Below are 13,663 nucleotides of genomic sequence, written 5' to 3' on the forward strand. Positions count from 1 at the left end.
CAAATAAAGCTAGAAGTCACTTTCTCTTTTGCTATATTTGAGACTTACCGAGGATGGAAAATGAAAAAAAAAAAGTAGTTACATGTATTATAGACCCATGAACTCTGGCTGTGGAATAGCAGGATGATGATCAAAGAAAGCAATTAAATCCCTACACCCAAGGTTAGAGCTGAATTCCTTAGTCATGTAGCTTACAAAATTAATCAAAGGTTTTGGTATGCACCTTGAAACAACAAAGTTATGAAAAGAAATTAAAAGACCTATTATGTGTAAAGAAAACAATATAGAACATTAGCTAGACCACTTGCTTAAGGTTTTTGTAGAATAGAAATAGGATAGGAATCTGCTACACCATAGCCACAAACAGCTGCCCACCAGTACAAAGGAGCTGGCTGAAATGTACTTGGCTTGCTTAAAACATGGTTAAACAACTAAAAAAACATTGCTTTGGGTGAAGATGTTATGGTGGAAAAATTAATAAAAAGAAAAATGTTTAACTATGTGAGTTTCTGTTAAAAACATATCATTTGTGATCATAATGTGATTTCTTTCTGTGTAAGGTTTTAATTAGTTTCTGGAAAATATGTAATTTGTAGTTGTAAGATGATTTCTTCTTGCATAGAAATTTTTCAATTTGGTGGTATAAAAGGGATAAAAGAAAAATAAAGAGACAGAAAAAAATAACTAAAAAGAATGAAATTTTGCAGATAAGTCTCCTGTTTGTGTGTTTAGTCAACTCCACATCTTCTCTATTTTCTCTGACCTGCTGAAGCTGGACTTTGGAAAAGCCCATAGAATGAGAGAGAATCTTTGCTAACTATACACATGACAAAGGATTAATATTCAGAATACAAAGAACTCACAAACCAATGGGTTTAAAAATAAAACTCATTTGAAAAATAGACCTAAGTCTTTGTCTTAGGGTTTCTGTGGCTGTGAAGAGACACCATGGCATGGCTACTCTTATAATGAAAAAAAATTAAAGGAAAAAAGTTGGTGTTCAATTAGTCTATTGTCATCATGGCTAGAAGCATGGCAACACACAGGTAGACATGGTTTTGTAGAGGTAGCTGAAAATTCTACATCAGGATTTTCAGGCAGCAAGAGGAGAAAGATACTGGGCCTGAGTTGAGCTTCCAAAATCTCAAAGCCCACACCCAGTGATTGCTTCCTCCATCAAAGCCATACCTACTCTAGTAAGGCCACACCTTCTAATGTCATTCCCTAAGCATTCAAATAAAAGAGTCTTTGGGGTCATTCTTATTCAAACAATCACAGTTGCAAATAGAGTTTTCAAGGAAGAAAACTGGCTAAAAAATTGGCTAATAAGTCTTTCAATGAATTGTTCACCATCTCTAGAAATCACACAAATGCATATCAAAACAACTTTGAGATATCACCTTACTCCAGTCAGTATGTCAAAATAAGCAAAATAACTCACAATGAATGCTGAAAGAGATAAAGGAGAAGAGCCTTATTTATTGTTGGTGGGATTTCAAACTCATGCAGCTACTACAGAAATCAATGTGGAGAATCCTCAAAAAGCTGAATAAAATCTGACCCAGCTATATAATGTCTGGCACAATCTCAAAGGATTCCATATCCTACTCCAAAAATACTTGTGCAGCCATGTTTACTATTGTTGTAATCATAATAGCTCAGATATGGAAACAATTTAAATGTCTTTCAATAGATAATGGATAGAGGAAATGTGGTACATGTAAACTATGGAATACTATTCAGCAACAGATAAAAAAAGTAAATCTGTGAAACTAAGAAAAATCATTCCCCAGGGGATTCTTGGCCCTGGAGGAGATGGGAATGGAGTGGAGGGGCTGGGGAAGTTGGGGGTGGGGCAGGAGGGGGAGAACAAGGGAACCCATGGCTGATGTGTAGAGTTAAAACACAAATATAATAAACAAACAAACAAACAAATTAATTAATTAATTAAAGAAAAAAATAATGAATAACAAAGACGAATAAAGACAAAGTCTCATATTCTCTTTCACTAACATTTCCTTTCTCCAAATCTTCAGATCTGGGTACTTAGTCTGCAGAAAGTACAGAAAACAGGAAAGTAAAATGGGACCATTGCCAGGATAGGAGGTTTGGCAAACAATAGAGAAGGAAATAAGGAAGTGTAAGTGATGTGATCAGAAAAATGGGAAATGAAAGGCTATTTAGAGTAGGAAAGGCAGGTAAAGACAGAAGAAGGTGGAAAGAGGGTATTTGGGAAATGAGGCTACTTAATGAGCCTAGAGAAGAAAACCTGGAAAGAAGAAGGAAGGTAAAATAAGGATGGTCTGACAAAGTCATAATTAATCATACTATTAACTATTCATCTGAAGAAAAAAATCTATAATGCTTATACTCATGTGTGTATATATATTTATATAGTTTTAATGAACTTTTTCTCATCTGAGCTGATAGTGCTTTTGCATCCATGAATTTTGATGGCAGGTTCCTGTAATTGAAGTGGAAATTCTTTCTTAAGATGGCAATAAATGAAAGGGGAAAAAAATCATGGATGCAACAAAAGTATTACCTTGCATTTGCAAACAGTATCATGAGTCATATTTACTAAAAGGTTTTAATACACAAAAATGGAACTTTGTACTCAAAAACTGTCACACTGCCCTTGATAATCTGGCAGAGGAAATGGATGTGAATTTCCTAAGAACCTAACAGTGGATATGTGTTGTGCTTTTGTCTTCTCCCTCATCTATAATTTCACCAATCTCCACAGTAACCAAGCATCTACCACACTTCATATTAACAGGATTTCTGATTTGCCTGGTATGTAGTGTACTGTCTTGCATATTCATCACATGAAATGAACATGATACACAAAATATGGCTGCTGGAAAAAGTGTACTTTTCTCTTTTACTCTTACAAAATAATCTGTAAAAAAAGTATGGAATCACCTGGAACTTCATGGACACACAAAGCTGTTCTAGTCTTTCAGCCTGTGACAGTCCATTTGGGATACAGTTCTGAAATGGCTGAAAACTACTTATGTCAATTCATTTTCTGTCCAATGTTGCCATCTAGAGTAGAAACGTGAAATTAAGTGTGTTTTGTAGGTATTAATGCCTTTTCAAACTAAAGAACAAATGCTACTGTCTAATAAAGCATCCATTCATCCAAATATTTTCTCCAATCAGACAGAATAGAATGGTATCCTCATTTGCAGGTATCCACAGTTCAGAGGCTATAACAATGTGGCGGCTAACAGATACTTCCTACTGGAATGTAAGGACATTTTTCACTGCTGGGAATTTCCATATTCTCCTTATATATGGCATCAGTTCAGGTGCCTGTGATGGTCCTTGTTGTACATGCCTATAGCCCCTGTACTGCTGACCTTGAGCCTGGAGAGAATTAGGGTAGCTGTAGGAGGACAGTGGTCATGCTAGTTACATGGGTAGCTCTGCAGCAGAATGTTGTTACTGGAGCTGGTACACTTACTGCACAAGTGGTGCCTTGATAAGCATCTTGCTATTGGCCATAATGTGAATTTCTATCAGGTAGCTTTGCTGGTTGATGCCTTCAGAAGTCCTTTCCTACCTAGATTTTTTTCTTATTCCCATAATAGTTAGTCTCTCTGCTGTGCTGGGCCCTGTTGTAGTAGTCTATCTATAAGGAAGCATCTATCTCTGCTCCATGGAGTTAACTTGACTCATTATCTTCATGGAGTTCTGCTGTCCTTGATAACACTGCCCATTCCAGGTAGCATATTTTATGGCTGAAGAGGCAACTGGTGTATAGTAAGACCATGATTTGTTTGCATATTCATGTATGGTCTGGGACAATATTTTCCCATTGGTTACCATTGACTCATCATCATCTGGTTCTGCATAGGCATGCTCTAGGAAATGGCACAGAATGATTGTAACCTTCAGTGGAACTGTGGATACCTGAAGGCATTCATGGAAATGTTTGTTATGCTGAACTGATTGGGTCTAGGTCTCTGCATTATCATACAGCTAGGCCTAGACTTCTGGTTCCGCATGTGTAATTCAGGAGGACCATCACCCAACATTCCATCTGAAGGCTTGTTGTGGGAGCAGTAAAAGGGTAAAGGGCCGCACTGATGCATCTCTCTAGGACCCATAGGCATATTCTGTGTAAGTGGTGCTGGTAAGAGATATTGCATATTTTGATTAGGATCTGTTATTGTAGCAAGGTGTTTTAAGTTTGTTTACAACATACTGATATTGAGCCACCCCTATTGTCATTTATTTTCATAAGTTATTATATACAAATAAGATGGTTATCTTTTTAAGATGGTTATTTTCATCTAACATATTCTGGATGGTAGCAGATGTGATTTCACCCTGGCAATGTGTTGTGGCTGCAAATGCTATAGACAAATTGCCATTGATCTTGCTATTGATGAGTCTGGGCTTCCAAAGTCAGTTTTCTTCATGAAACTGTGGGCTCAGTTTTTTCAACCAAATTCCTTTTGGGATTAATTAAATTCAGCCCTGGCAAGTCAGATAGAAAAATAACAATATTGCACCAAATGACATTTTCTCTGAAATATTTGGTCCATATGCACAGTATTTCTGAATAATTGATTTAAGAATTCTGAGTCACAGGAAAAATTCTTGGTTAATTATATACTGTAGTTCCCTTCATTTACTTCTCCAAATTGTTTACTTCCTTAAATGTGATAACAAGAAATGTTGGCATTCTTGAGTCTTGGAGCAAGGACTAGAATAATGTATTCTGCTAACCAGAATGGAAAACATCCCAAGGCCTTCATCTATTCCATTTCATTGCTGTCTGGTATTTGGCATGCACATGTATATATAAGTACGTATGATATGATTGTGTATCATGAAAGGAAGAAGTACATTTACACACACACACACACATATGCTACAACATCTAATTCATGTAATACATTTGAATAAATGCATATTTTAAGGTCTACACTATGATTAATAACAAATATAAGTGATCAAGTCCACAGTGTCACAAAGTGTGAATGTTTTGAGATATATCATTTAAAGAGATATTTAATATATCAAGACCAACCTTCAATGAAGTTTCACTAAGCAACACAAATGAAAAGCATTGGGTTACTGCAAAAAGTAATAAAGATATGGAAGTCAAAGTGGGACTCGTTGGGATGGGGAAGGAAATGGTGGAGAGGAGGAGAATGGAGAGCAATAGGAATGGACTATGGTCAAAATACATTGCATAAACGTGAAAGTATCTAAATTAAACTCATCACTGTGAAATTAAAAAAAGTATTGGAAAACAAAAACCAGAAAAAAGGGATAATGCTTAAGAAAAAAAGATGAAATGAGGTCAGTTTTTGGACTTTAACCAAATGTGGTTAATTGTTGTCTTAAGAGAAGGGGCTACTCAAACGAAGATAGTCACAGAGGGATGACTATGGAGATAGAATTGTGTGCCAAAGAGACAGTCCTGAAAATAGCAATATTTTCAACACTTTGATCTCAAATTTCTTCCCTTCAGAGCCATGATACACTAAACTTTTGTGATTTATGTCCGTCCAGACTAGGATGCATTTCAGTGGTCCTAACAAATTGCTTACCCTATCCACCAAACAAAATCTTGTACCAACCACACTCTCAATTGTCATAGAAATAATATTTTCATAATACAGATTTATGATGTTATGAAATAAATTTTTCATGCATACATGAAGTTACAGAATTTTCTTTATTTCTTCTCATGAGTGACATTTAAAATTATGTTATACCATTTCATAGTCTTACATTAAATTACCTAAACTCTTTCCTTAATCAGGAATCAGTACACTAAAACTAGCCCTCATTATTGCTGTATAATCTGTAATTTACTAATAGATATGAAATCATAGTAAGAAAATATTTGATAAAATAAAGGTATACTTTAAAAAATTATTTTAGATTTTATTTTTATGCAAGTGAGTGTTTGTCTGCCGTATGTGGGTGTACTACGGTATATGCATGATTCCCACAAAGATCAGGAGATGCCAGCAGATACTCTGCACTTTATACTGGTAACTGAATTTTTCTTTAAGACAAACCAAGTATTGTTGCATACTGCATAAACATGTATCCATACGGTTATCTACCTCTAACTCTCTATTGTCTATCTACAATCTCTATACTTATCTCTCTTCCTATCTATCTTCTATCTATTATCTATCATCAATTCATGTAACAATATTCTATAAATCGTTTATATCTATGTATATATCACCTATCTCTCTATAGTTTCTTAATCTTTTCACAGCTATAAATCTGTGGTCCTAGACATTTATCTCCTACTTTTTATCTTGTTTCATAGCATGAACTATAAAACATTTCACCTGTTTGCTGATTACTGTAAGCAAGAACATACAAAGTCAATTTTCTCAGAAAAGAATTATCATACAAAACAGAATGTAATCTATATTCTCAAAAACAGAAATCTTAGTAGGGAGAACTATTGATGTTTATTAGAACCAAAAGCATGAACAGATAAAGATGTTTTAGGAAGTTCAATAAGCTGGAAAACCAAAGGACATCTTCATCCTGTGAAGAATCTGGACCTGTAACAGGAATTTTTAAATGGTCTTATTAATAAAAAAAAAAAAAACGCCAAATATTGGGGTGTATACTGAATGATCAGAGAAACAGAACAAGCCATATCCAACCTCACCTCACCAACTCCTCAGCCAATCCTGTTTCTACAAATCTTCAGCCTCTCAGTCCTCATGCAAATGGATCTCAGTGCAACTGCTCAAAAGCCTAAAAGCTTAAAAAAGCCTAGTTCCTGGTCCTCATGCCTTATATACCTTTCTACTTCCTGCTATCACTGTCTGGGATTAAAGGCATGTGTCTTTCCCAAGCAAGACTTGAGATCTCCAATCCTGGGATTAAAGGTATGTGCCACCACTGTCTGACCTCTATGTCTAATCTAGTGGCTGTTCTGTTCTCTGACCCCAGATACATTTTATTGGGGTACACAATATATTGGGGGGCACAATATATCACCACAAGGACCAGTATGGATCTTGTTGGGCTGTTAATGCAACTGGAGCCTTAGAAAGACAGGTGTTTCATAGACATTTAAACCAAAAGAAAACTTTGTGGACTATTTTCAGGCTCCAGACAATCAGGACTACAGTGGGGACATGATGGATTAAACTGTTCAGTATTTTAAGGGCAATAGATGCCTGGACTCAGAATGAAGCAATAGATGCAACCTATAAGTGCAGATCTGAGGTTGTTATGGCTAATGACAGCATACCTGGACATCCTTTAGCAGGATAAGGCCCTTGTTATGGCCATGGGGACATAAAGACACATTGCTGCTCCTTTTTTTGAAATCATTTTTTATTGGGGCTTAGTAAAATAATATTTCATTTTGGGAAAAAATATGTATTTGAGCAGACATTGTCCAGATGTAAGCAAGAAAAATACAATGACCATGATGTTTCCCTTGGTGCTGTAAACACTGAAGAACACCAGCAGGCTGAGGGTCAGAAATTTATTTTCATTGAAGGTGTCTAGTGGTTTTCCAGCAAAGAAAGCCACTGTGAAATGTCTTAAGGCCAGAGAGCCCAGGTATCCAGGACACAGTAAGAGGAAGTGATTGAGACCTTGTTTCACAGAATGATGATGTGGACACACTGAGAATGTACATCTGTGTCAACAAAAGATGTTCCTAACAGATTCCAGACATAGTAAGTTGCACCACCATACAGTTTAGAATGATGAATATAGGTTCTCCTGACATTTGTACACTTCTCATCTTTTCTGAGGCAGTGATCTCGAAAGCTAGAAGCACAGGGATGGTTTGGCCAATACAGTGGAAAGAATCAGAAGATACATAAATCCAAATGAAATATCCTGTAGGATAGAGGTGAATATGTTGAGATGTCCAGCATAAAGAAGGAGGAGAAAAAATAAAATGTGACATAGTTGAGCAGAATGTGGTTACAAGTCATTTTATTAACCTTCACAATTTGAGTCTCTTTGTTCTTCACAAAAATACCAAGAACGAATTCTAAACTGTACAGAAGATGAGGATAATGTAGGCTAGAACCATCCTCATGGTATAGATATAAGCAAGACATGTCACAACTTTTTCAGGCAGTGATTTGTCTCTAACTTGGTCTCCTGATCCTCTGGATTCACACAATCATCTGTATCTGATAAAAAGAGAAAAGTAATTATTAGAATTTCGAAGGTATCAATTTTAACAGTAGACTAAAGAGACCTATCCGTGATATTATTAGAACATTTTACTTCTTACAGCAATAAATAAGTATTTAAATTAAATTATTGTGTTGTAATGCTAAGAATTTATGCTGTCTACCATCATTATGATTATGGTTAAGGAAATATCAGTTGTTTTTTATTTTCTTGAACATTCCTGATAATTTAACTATCTGGAAAGAATAATAAAATAATACATTTTAAAACTGTAAAAATACACTTAAAATAACAGAGATCTGCCTAAAGAACCTTTAAATCTCTATATACCTATTCTTATTATTTTCATCCTCTTTTCTTTTTTAAATAAAATATATTCTTCTATCATACAATATATCCAAACCACAGTTGCCTCTCACTATACATCTTTCAGCTCTCCCTGACCATCCCTTTCCCCCAGATACACTCCCCCCTCTATTTCCCTTCACAAAAGAGCAGGCCTCCAAAAGACAACAACCAGACAGGATTGAACAAGATACTATAAAACAAGGCAAATCCCCTAATATCAAAGCTGGACAAGGAAACCCAATAGAATGAAAAGAGTTCCAAGAGCAAGCAAAGGGGTCAGAGACACACCCATCCCCACTTTTAGGAGTCCTAAAAAAACAAAGCTAAAAGTCATAACATCCCATGTTTGCTTCTATTAGTGATAGATATGCATCTTTCCAGCTCTATAAGCCAGTCATTCACAATGAACCAGAATACAGGAGCAAGGACCTTAATGGTGGTTTTCTGGTGGTTGTGGTATCCTTGACTACACTGGCTCCTAAAGTTCTTCCTCTCTTCTACAAGATTTCCTGAGCTCCATCTAATGTTTGGCTGTGGGTCTTTGCATCTGATACCATCAGTTGCTGGATGAAGCCTCTCTGATGACAATTGGACTATGGTGCCCTCTCTTGGATGAAAAGATGTTCATTCATGTCTCTCTAGGAAAAAAAAATAGTATACCATGAGTCTACTTTTATTCAGTTCAAAATATTTTCCTCTTTATTACTTCTTATTAACTTTATGTTGTTGACCTAAGAAGAAAATCAAATTGAAAATAAGAATCCTTTCACACTGATAGTGGTAATATAAATTAGTATATCCACTATAGAACTCAATATGGAGATTTTTCTAAGTAACATTGAGTGTAGAACTATCTCATGATCTTGATACACTACTGCTGGGTTTAAATTTCTCCACAACAAAGCCAGCATGCCATAAAAATATTTTCAGAACCATGTTTATTGGTGTTTGTTCAAAACAACTGAGTTTTGTAATTGGATGAAGTATAGGTTAATAAATTAATAAAATGTGATAGATGATGATGACTAATGATAAGTAGATAGATGATGGATGTATAGATGATAAGATAAATAGATAGATAGATAGATAGATAGATAGATAGTGTATTTTTCAACCTTTAAGCAAGAGTAATTCACATCATTTCTAACTTAAAATAATCAATTGTGTAAGTGAAATAAACCATTCTCACCAATGTATTTCTCTCATATGTGATATTTAGGAGGTAAAAATGCATAAAAATTAAAGCTGGAACATTATATATAAACAATGCATAAAGTAGCTAATAATAAATAATAGTAGAAGTAAATAGGATGAAAATACATTTAAAGCATATACAGAAATGTCATAATTATATCCAGCATTATGTATAATTAGTAGACATTAATGAAAATTGCTAAAGAAAAAGATTTCCCCATATATTATAATTTACTTCTTCTATACTTCTTTAATTGATTTAAATAATACTTAGTATACTGGATATTACTATGACATTTCCATTCAAGAATGTATTTTGCTCTAGTTGTGTCCACTTTTCTTATACCCACAAGTCCCCCTGTGCTAGTCCTTGCCTCACCAAATAACCTTCTTAGTAAATAACCTACTACTTCAATTATTTTTGTTATTGATTTTATACTAACTTAACCAAATCAAAGAAGGCATGTGATAATTCTTTCTGAATTTGCCTTATTTCTCTTAACCTGCTCATTTATAGTGCCATGCTTTCTACTTATAATGTCATAACATCTTTCTTATTTGGGGCTGACTAGAAGTCTGCTGTGCATATTGTGATGTTTTCTTCGCCCATCCATCTGTTGTAGGATACCTAGACTGAGTCTATAGATTGGCTTCTGAGAACAGTGCAGCAAAAGAATAAACTGGGTGTGCAGGTGTTGCTTATATATGCTCAGCATCCTAATGAAAACAACATACACATTCTGTAAGACTTTTCTGTCTTTAAAAAGACAGTTATGAGGATGTGGTGCAACTGGTGAAGGGCATTTTTAACATACAGAAAGCTCTGGGTTCTAGCTCCAGCATCACATAAAACCAGGCTTGGTGGCTCCCACCTACAATCAGCGTTGGAGATAGGCAGAGGTAGGAGGATCAGGAATTTGAGATTAATGTTGGTTATATGGTGAATTTGAGGCTAATCTGGACTACAGAAGACCATGTCTAAAAAAGATGATTAAAAAAACCTAAGAAGAGAAATTTAGGGCTGAGTTTGTCTGAGTGTCAGTGGAAAAGCAAGTTCAAAGGTGTTTGGTGAAGTGTCAGTCCTTCTGGACAGGGAGGGAAGGAAGTAGCAAGACACATATACACTGTCAGACTTCCAGTAATTCAGCTCTGTAACTTTCTGTTGTTAACAAGCACCAAATAATCACTACCAAGGGTCAGTACAGTCCTTGCTCTTAAATAAAAATGCTCATCAACAAAAGGAGGCAATCTTTTAGCAAAATTAGAGAAAGCAAAAATAATATTTACATGATAGGTTTAAATTTTGAATCAATATTTTTTCAAAAACGTCATTCAACTATTTTCTTTTTTAAATTTAGATTAATTTTATTTTTTGTCTTATTTTGTGGATTAGGGGCTGAGCCTAGGGCCTTGCATATATATGTTAAGATAGGCAAATGCTCTAAAATTAAATAGCATCCCAGTGGTTTAGTTTACCTGTTTTTCTTATTAAGAAATTTTCTGTTCATTTTACATACCAACCACAGATGCCCCTCTCCTCCCTCCTCCTGCCACCCAGAATCTTACCTCAGTACCCCCTATCATTCTCACCTCCTCCAATGCAAATACTCCCATGGGGAGTCAGCAGATCCTGGTACATTCAGTTGAGGTGTGTCCAAGCTCTTTCCCCTAAATCAAGGCTGTGTAACGTGTCCCACCATAGGTACTGGTCTCCAAAAGGCCCACTCAAGAACCAGGGATGTTTCCTTATTCTACTGCCAAAGGCCCCTTAAACATATCAATCTAAACAACTGCTTTGCCTGTGTAGAGGGCCTAGTCCAGACCCATGGAGGCTCCATTCTCATTGGTCCACAATTCATGCGTTCCCACTAGTTTGGTTTGGTTGTCTCTGTAGGTTTCCCCATCATGATCTTGATGTACCTTGCTCATATAATCCTTTCTCTTTGACTGGACTCCTGGAGCTCTGCCTGGTGATTGGCTATGAATCTCTGCCTCTTCTTCAATAAAATGTATGATCTAAAATTTGAAAAATTGGGAACTGAGTAAAGTCTTCATTTTCTCAACAACTTTCGTGAAAGCATTATGAACTAAGCTATAGACAATTGGGTTCAACATGGGAACTACTAAGGTGTAGAACACAGATGCCATTTGGTCATTGTCCATGGAATGACTAGAACTGAGCTATAGGTACATGAAGATTAAGGTTCCATAGTATATGGTCACAGCAGTGAGGTGGGATACACAAGTAGAGAAGGCTTACTTCTGTCCTTCTGCTAAACACATCCTTAGGATAACAATGAATGAGAATACATAGGAGGTCAAGATAACTATCAGAGCAAAAAAGACATTGAATGAGGATAAGATAAAGAACACAATCTCATTCATGTATCTATCAGAGCAAGAAAGAGACAGGTTTGGAGGGATATCACAGAAAAAGTGATGGACCACGTTAGAATGGCTGAAGGAGAGAGAAAAGGTGAATCCAGTATGTATAGCTGACTCATACAAGCCCCAGGCATAGCAGCCAATCACCATATGAGAATATACACTATCAGTCATTGTGTTGGTATAATGTAAGGGCTTGCAAACTGCAGCATGTCTGTCAAATGCCATGACAGCAAGTTAGTGCTTTTGTACACTGCTTTAATAAAATGCAGATTGACCAGTAGCCAGGTAGGATGTACAGGTGGGATAAGCAGGTTAGGAGAATTCTAGGAAGAGGATGGCTGGTGCAAAAGACACCAGCTTGCGTCCAGGGAGCAACATGTAATGGCACACAGGTAAAGCCACAGAACACGTGGCAACATATAGATTACCAGAAATGGGCTGAGTTTAAGTGTAAGAGCTAATCAGAAGTAAGCCTGAGCTAATGGCTAAGCAGTTTTGATTAATATAAGCCTTTGTGTGTTTACTTGGGTCTGAGAGGCTGTGGATTGGGTGGGACACAGAAAAACTTTCAGCTACAATTAGGAAACAGTCAAATTTGGCAAAAGCCACAGAAAAAGAACATTTGCGTAATATGTCACCCATAGGAGATAACTTTATCCCTTGTGAGAAGCTCAGCCATCACCTTTGAAGTAACAGATGAGGAGTAAACACAGTCTGCCAGAAAGAGATTACTGAGGAAAAGATACATGGGAGTGTGGAGATGGGAGTCCAGCCAGATCAACACAATCATGCTCAAGTTCCCAGTCAATCCCAAAATTGTACACTTAGTCACCTTAGTGTTGTTCTCCATGTATGACGTTTTAGAATTGTGTATCACCTGTCCAAACAAAGGAAAGTAAATATATTGGTGCCAGAGAACTGTCATTCAAATGACATTATCCACATGATCTCACTACTAATGGAGGATTCCCAGTAACTATGAGACTGCTGTAATCTTACCATTTCCTTACAATGTAATCACTAGAGCCTTGTATATAGTATCTGTTAGTTCCCAACAGCACTTGGATATTCTAAATGACCACTCAACTGTCTCCCACTCACAAATTCTAATTTGAGGTGAAAGTTTGTTTCAACAATAAACCTACATGACTTTTATGTCTGTCATTTCAGACTCAGAAACAAAATAACCAAGCACCATGTGCTATGTGACTAGAAAATAATGGATATTAATATGTTTAATCTTCCTGTCTTATTGTATTATTGCCTGAGAACAGTGTAGCATCACTACCTTTCTTGATATACCGTGGTGAGATATGAGATATTCATACATACAGCTGAAATCCATTTGAGATATAAAGAAATATATTCATCCTTTGACTCTTCAAAGAAAACAGTCCTCTTTAAAAGACATTCCCTCAAAGTGTATAAAACTTAACACTTATTTACCATTCAAACAAACACTACACTGAGCAACCTACACCTACTTTACCTCCTTGAGGGAAACAACAAAGAATAAGTGAGATGCTCATTATTAATTATTCTTAATTATCCCTTTCAACAAACATGAACA

At 36.1% G+C, this 13,663-nt stretch overlaps 2 pseudogenes; both read right to left on the minus strand.

Annotated features, from left to right (window-relative positions):
• Nucleotides 1-3,740: 3,740 nt before the first annotated feature.
• LOC118577899 lies at nucleotides 3,741-11,289 on the minus strand (annotated as a pseudogene).
• A 432-nt stretch (nucleotides 11,290-11,721) lies between these two features.
• Nucleotides 11,722-12,943, minus strand: LOC118577910 (annotated as a pseudogene).
• Nucleotides 12,944-13,663: the final 720 nt, after the last annotated feature.

The sequence above is a fragment of the Onychomys torridus genome, chromosome 1 (assembly GCF_903995425.1).
Source record: "Onychomys torridus chromosome 1, mOncTor1.1, whole genome shotgun sequence".
Taxonomy (NCBI): Eukaryota; Metazoa; Chordata; class Mammalia; order Rodentia; family Cricetidae; genus Onychomys; species Onychomys torridus.